The 6,533-nt window shown below is 40.8% G+C and overlaps 1 pseudogene; it reads left to right on the plus strand.

Moving 5' to 3' along the window:
- The first annotated feature begins 5,673 nt into the window (after window positions 1-5,673).
- LOC119921346 lies at window positions 5,674-6,533 on the plus strand (annotated as a pseudogene).

Consider the following 6,533-nt stretch of genomic DNA (forward strand, 5'->3'; position numbering starts at 1 on the left):
CATCCCTTTATATATTTGGGGTCCAAACCATTTAAGTAGTCTGATATTCACCCCAACCCCTAAATGTACATATCCTTAGAGCTTGTTGCCTCTTATTAACCTGTAATTTTTTTGCTCTTTGTGGGCAGGGAGTGTGTCAGCTATATTGTACTCTCAATTACAAGGTAACAGTGCTCCTGCATACAATATTATAAACCCAGTGTGGGCGGGGATTATCTCCCTGATCTGGGGTTCTCCCCCAACCCCCACCCCAGAGTAGCTCACCTGAATCTCAGCAGGAATATCCAGTCTAAGCAACATGGCTTAGTGGAAAAAGTGGAGGCATGGGAGTCAGAGTATCGTGGGGTTCTAATCCCGGCTCCACCACTTGTCAGCTGTGTGACTTTGGGCATGTCACTTAACTTCTCTCTGCCTCAGTTACCTTAGCTGTAAAAGTGGGGATTAAGACAGTGATCCCCCTTGGGACAACCTGATTACCTTGTATCTACCCCAGCACTTAGAATGGTGCTTCGCACATAGTAAGTGTTTAACAAATACCATTATTATTATTACTATTATTTGGGATTCCACTGTATTTGTGAATTAGAGGAAAAATTGAGTTCCACTTGATGGTGCTTCTCATTCACTGGATGGGGAGAAGGAAACACTGTCCTGCATACCCAGAGGCCTTGTATGGGAAGGAGAGAACAGCCAATATCCAAAATGGGAGAAATAATGTCTTTAGGAATCAGAGAAATGGTAACCACCACCTCTAGCCAGCTGGAGAGTCAGGAAGTCTGGTTTCATAGCTGAGATAATGGAAACTATTTAAATAAACCTGAAATTGTGATCTCATCCACTCTGCTCCCTGTGGTATTTGGAACTCCCACGTTCTGACCAAAACAGAAAACTTGTGCGGGTACAGCATGCTTAATTGGCCCAGGTTTGCATCCCAGCTGAGTTCGCACACATTTCTTTGTGTTGGGTAGTAGAAAGCTTCCCTTGCCACAAGATCCTGAAAAATGTTATCTTCAACCTGTAGTGTGACACGGAAAAAAAAGGGTGTGGATTAAATTGTCGTTAGGTAGGAGTGCAGGTGATAAAAACGGATATTGGTAGAGAATAGAGATCAATGTCTCTGTATTTTAGTGGGGGCCCCATTAGGATGACACCGGAATGTCTAGGGTTAGACTGAAGTTTCTATTAGCTTGGATAATGAGACCCATACACTCACAGGTGAAAGAGAAACAGCATTGGTTAGTGAAAGAGCACCCTAGTTCTAATCATAGCAGGCCGTCTGTCTGCTATGTGACCTTGGGCAAGTCACTTTCACTTCTCTATGCCTCAGTTCCCTCATTTGCAAAATGGGGATTCAATATATGTTCTCCCTTCTACTTAGACTGTGGGGCCTCTGTGGGACCTGATTATCTTGTATCTATCCCAATGCTTAGTACTACTCTTCACATATAGAAAGGACTAAATAAATACCCCAATTATTGCTAGTATTATTATTATTAGGAGACCCTGAATGTTGCGGAGTTTCTCAATATTCTGGGAATTAAGACTAGACCTCAAATGAATTGACCTCATTTAAGAATTGCCCTTTCCAAGAGGATTATGTTCAACACCATCCAGGTAATAAGATCAGTGCTGCAGAATAAATGAGGAAAAGCTCAGCGAAGTCAATAGTAAGATGTCTATACTGATACAACAACAGCAAATCTGGTTTCTGGCAGCCTTCTAAACAATTTGGGCTGCCCAGTATGGTGTAGTATAGTCTGGTTAGGTAAGATGGTGATGATAAATATGCAAAGAATTTCAGCAGTTACTTTAGATTTCTAGAGAAAATAATCCCACATTTTTTTCTGCGTACTAGAAGCTTACTATATATATATAGGATGATGTGTACATTCATGAATTGCCTGATTTAAATGTAATGATTTAATGATCATCAATTAAAACAAGACAAGCACTGGCAACATTATAACCTACCTTCCTAAGGATGGCCAAAGTAATAGGTAATAATAATGATAATGGTATTTGTTAAGCATTTACTGTTGTAAGTGCTAGGGTAGATACAACGTTAATGAAGTTGGACACAGTCCCTGTCCCTCATGGGCTCATATTCTTTATCATGCATTTTATAGATGAGGTAACTAAGGCCGAGATAATTTAAGTGACTTGCCTAAGGTCACACAGCAGACCTGTGGCAGAACTCGGATTACAGTCCAGGTGCCACAGGCTACACAAATGGATTTGTGGAGGAATAACATAGAGAACAATGACACTAGCAGTAGCAGTGGCCTAGTGGAAAGAGCACAGGCCCCTGGGAATCAGAGGACATGGGTTATAGTCCTAGCTCTGCTACCTGCTTGCTGTGTGACCTTGGGCAGGTCACTTAACTTTCCTTTGCCTCAGGAAGAGAGGGAAGGGAGATCCAATTTAGAATGTGAGCCCAATGTGGCACAGGGACTGTGTCTGACCTATAATCTTGAACTTACCCTAGAGTTTAGTACAGTGTGGTTAAGTAAGCATTTACAAATGCTGCTATTATTATTATTATTATTATTCTTTAAAAGGGCAGACACGAAAGAATCAATAAATAGACCCTAGTGTGGTCTTCAGTAAGATTCCATGTCCAGATCCTGACCTCTCCATTTTAAGAGATGAATAAGGAATATATGAAGAATCAGGAGAAGAGCTACAAAGATGACTAAAGGGTTTATGCTAAATAGATAATTTAAAGGGAAAATCAAGCTATTAGTTTGGAGAAGAGAAGGTAACGAATTGTTGATAGCTGGGCCCAGATTCATGAAACGTTTTCACAAGTATTTTGTCACTAAGACCCATTGAGTTCAGAATTGAGGAAATAAGTCTTTCAATTGCAGACAGGGAACAATTGCTTGATAGTGACGATTAGTATTGGCATTGGACAGACTTTGTGCAAGAAAATGAAATTGCTGTTTTGGGAATAAGATAACCAACCCTGCCTGTCTTGTGCAAAGCAAGGTTTGGAGGTAGAGGGTTTGATTCTATTGATTTTGTGAGGTTTCTTCCAGTATTAAGAGAACCTGATTCAATAAAAATGTGACTCAGCAGTAAGGTCAAGAAAAGTCCACAGAGCTCACTTGAGAAATGAATCATTCACAAATGTTTTTCTGTCTTTGGCTAATTTGGATATAGGTCATGGAACATTATCCCTAAAGTTTAATATAATGACTGATTCAAAACCATAAACAGAAAATGTTAATTAATCCTCTTTGCTACAAGTTTTTAGAAGCCCCTTTCCTTTGTGACTTTATGACTGTAATTGGACACAGGGGATAAAGGTGCAGATAATACAAATTTTTCAAGTAGAATTGAATAACTGAAGGTGGTTAGGGACCCTCTTTCCTAGGCTTCTAAAAGCTTTTAGCTTTATTTAAATCTCAAAAGGTTATTTTGTTGAAAGAAAATCATTTCAATGTTATTTGGAGAATGGGAAAACTTGCTTTGACAGAATAAAGCCCTCTCTGATCTTCCTTTTCAACCTCATGATGACCAAGATTGTTTAGAGGTTCGATATCAATTTTTAATACCTTCTTCACTAAGTTATCAGGGTACGGACATTCTTTTACACACAGGTTTAGGTTTCTACACATGATAGGGACTCCTAAATGATGCTTGATGTAGTATGTAGGATGGTGGGTAGAGGTTGTGGAGGAGGAGGAAGAGTTGGAGAAAGAGGAAGGAAAGAGGAAGGAAAAGGAGAAAAGGATGATGACGAGGAGGGAGAGGAGGAGGAGAACTAATCAATAGTATTTATTGAGTGCTTACAGTGTGGAGAGACTGATTTAAGCCCTTGAAAAACAGGAAAGGGAAAAGAGGAGGAAAGGAGAAGAAAGACAAGGAGGACAATGAGGAGAAGAAGGAGAGAGTAGAGGAAGAAGGGAAAAAGAAAGAGGAGAAGGAAGTGGATGCAGCAAAGCAGTTCATCAGGCCAAAAGTCATCACACAAATTTTAAGTTTCCACTGAAACACTTTTCCGAGAGTAAAATGTAGAGCACCAAACCAGGACATATTTGATTCCATTTTAAGAAAAGGAAGAATTTGTTGAGAACTGAAAGTGAATGGATACTTTGCTGGAAACAAGTATAAGATAATCTAAATATTAGGAAGGAAAAAAAATCCACAAGAAATAAACAATTTGGAGGAAAGCAAATTTTAACAGATATAGGACACTAGTAGGGAGGATATGATAGAGAAAAGTCAGTCCAAGAAAGGCAGGTTGTTCTTCAAAGGGACATTTTAGAAAAGGAACAAAATTTATCATAGGAGGGGTTGGTTACAGTATATCAAGTTGATCAAACCCAGAACCTATATTAAACACTACACGGAAGGCAAAGGAACTAGCTACCAAGCATGGGAATTAAGCTAGATCATTAAAGAGAACCAAAGAGGAGGCTTATGAATTTACAAAATTAGAAAAGCTCAAGGCAAAAAGCATGCCACAAGCAACGATATATGAACTCATGTCTTAAAGTATTCATCTATATTTGGCAAAAAAAGGCCAAGAAAATGTCACCCCCATGGTTGACAGGAAGGGAAAGCTGATAAAAAATAACAAAGGTAATTCATGGTTTTTCCCTTCTCTCTCTTAAAAAAAAGGTCAAATGGAACAGTACATCAGGGAAGTTCTGCTTGAGCTGTAAAATTGGAATGCTAAACTAGAGTAGGGAAAGAAATAAGATATAAGAATATCTTTCTAATAATCTGGGGGTAGCATATACCACATCAGCTTAATAGCACGTCCCCTTTTCCCCTAATGAGGTGACTGTTGTTACCATAGAGACACTTCTCATGATTTTTCAGATCTTCTGCAGAACAGGAAAGGGGTCTCCATAACCTGGAGGGGATAAATGGAACCCAAATATAAAGAGAAAAGAAAAGTTTCATGGAAGGATACCACTGGTAATTACACGGATGTTTGGAACAAACTGGAAGAAACCAAACATTTGTGGCCTTGTGAGGATGAAATCCTCCCGTCAGAAACATCAGATTCATTCATTCATTCAATCGTATTTATTGAGCACTTACTGTGTTCAGAGCACTGTACTATGCGTTTGAGAAGTACAAGTTGGCAAAATATAGAGATGGTCCCTACCAAACAGAGGGCTCACAGTCTAGATGGCAGAGACAGACAACAAAACAAAACACATTAACAAAATAAAATAAATAGAATAAATATGTACTAGTAAAATAAATAAATGGAGTAATCAATATGTATATATACATATATATATATGTATATATGTATACAGGTGCTGTGGGGAGGGGAAGGAGGTAAGGAGGGGGGAAGGGGAAGGGAAGGAGGGGGAAGGGGAGAGGACGGAGGAGGGTCAGTCTGGGAAGGCCTCCTGGAGGAGGTGAGCTCTCAGTAGGGCTTTGAAGGGAGGAACTCCTACAGTAAGGGAATGAGAGGGGGAGGAGGAGCCCACAAAAGAGACTGAGAATAAATGGCCGGAGAGATAAGAGGAGAACCAGGAGAGGACGTAGTCTGTGAAGCCAAGGTTGGATAGCGTGTAGAGGACAAGGGGGTGGTCCACAATGTCGAAGGCAGCTGAGAGGTCGAGGAGGATTGGAATAGAGTAGGAGCTGTAACATACATTACCATATATATTTTTCTGGGACTCTGTCCAGCCAAGGGTCCAACTTATGCTTTTCGGTATTTTGTTGTTCTTCTACCTGCTAACATTGTCTGGAAACGTTGTTGTAATTACTGTGATCTGCCTGGAGCCCCGACTTCAAACCCCAGTGTATTTCTTCCTTGCCAATCTCTCCTTCCTGGATATGTGTTACACTTCCACCAATGTCCCTCAAACGCTTTCAACCTGGTTGGGGTGATAAAGAAAATCTCATTCACCGAATGTGCCACTCAAATGTATTTCTCCCTCTCCTTCGGGATTATTGAATGCGTCCTTCATGGGGTCATGGCTTACGATCAGTATGTGGCCATGTATCACCAGTTACATTACAAAGCGATCATGAACAGAGTGACGTTTGTCCAGCTGGGAATCACCTCCTGGATCAGCATCTTTCTGAGCTCCCTAGTGATCAATGCCCTCACTTCGAGCTTTCCCTACTGCGGGCCCAATATATTAAACCATTTGCACTGTGAAGTGCTGACAGTCTTGAGGCTGGCATTTACAGACACTTCCTTCCCAGACATGGTAGTGTTTGTCTTCAGCAGCATCACAGTCTTCATTCCTTTTCTCTTCATCATGTTCACCTATGCCCACATCCTCCTTTCTGTCCTCGGGAGACATTCCAGGGAGGTTCAGGGCCTTTTCGATGTGTGTTTCTCACCTGACTGTGGTGGCTGTCTTCTATGAAAGGGCCATCTTTGTGTACATGCGACCTCAGTCTGGTGCCTCTCAGGATGTTGGAAAGGTCAGTCCGTTAGTCTACACAGTAATCACACACATGTTCAACCCCTGATCTACAGCCTGAGACAGCAGGAAGTGAAAGACGCTCTGAAGAAAGTCATCAACAGAAAGAAGACACCAGAACGTTAG

Source organism: Tachyglossus aculeatus, assembly GCF_015852505.1.
Source record: "Tachyglossus aculeatus isolate mTacAcu1 chromosome 12 unlocalized genomic scaffold, mTacAcu1.pri SUPER_6_unloc_2, whole genome shotgun sequence".
Taxonomy (NCBI): domain Eukaryota; kingdom Metazoa; phylum Chordata; class Mammalia; order Monotremata; family Tachyglossidae; genus Tachyglossus; species Tachyglossus aculeatus.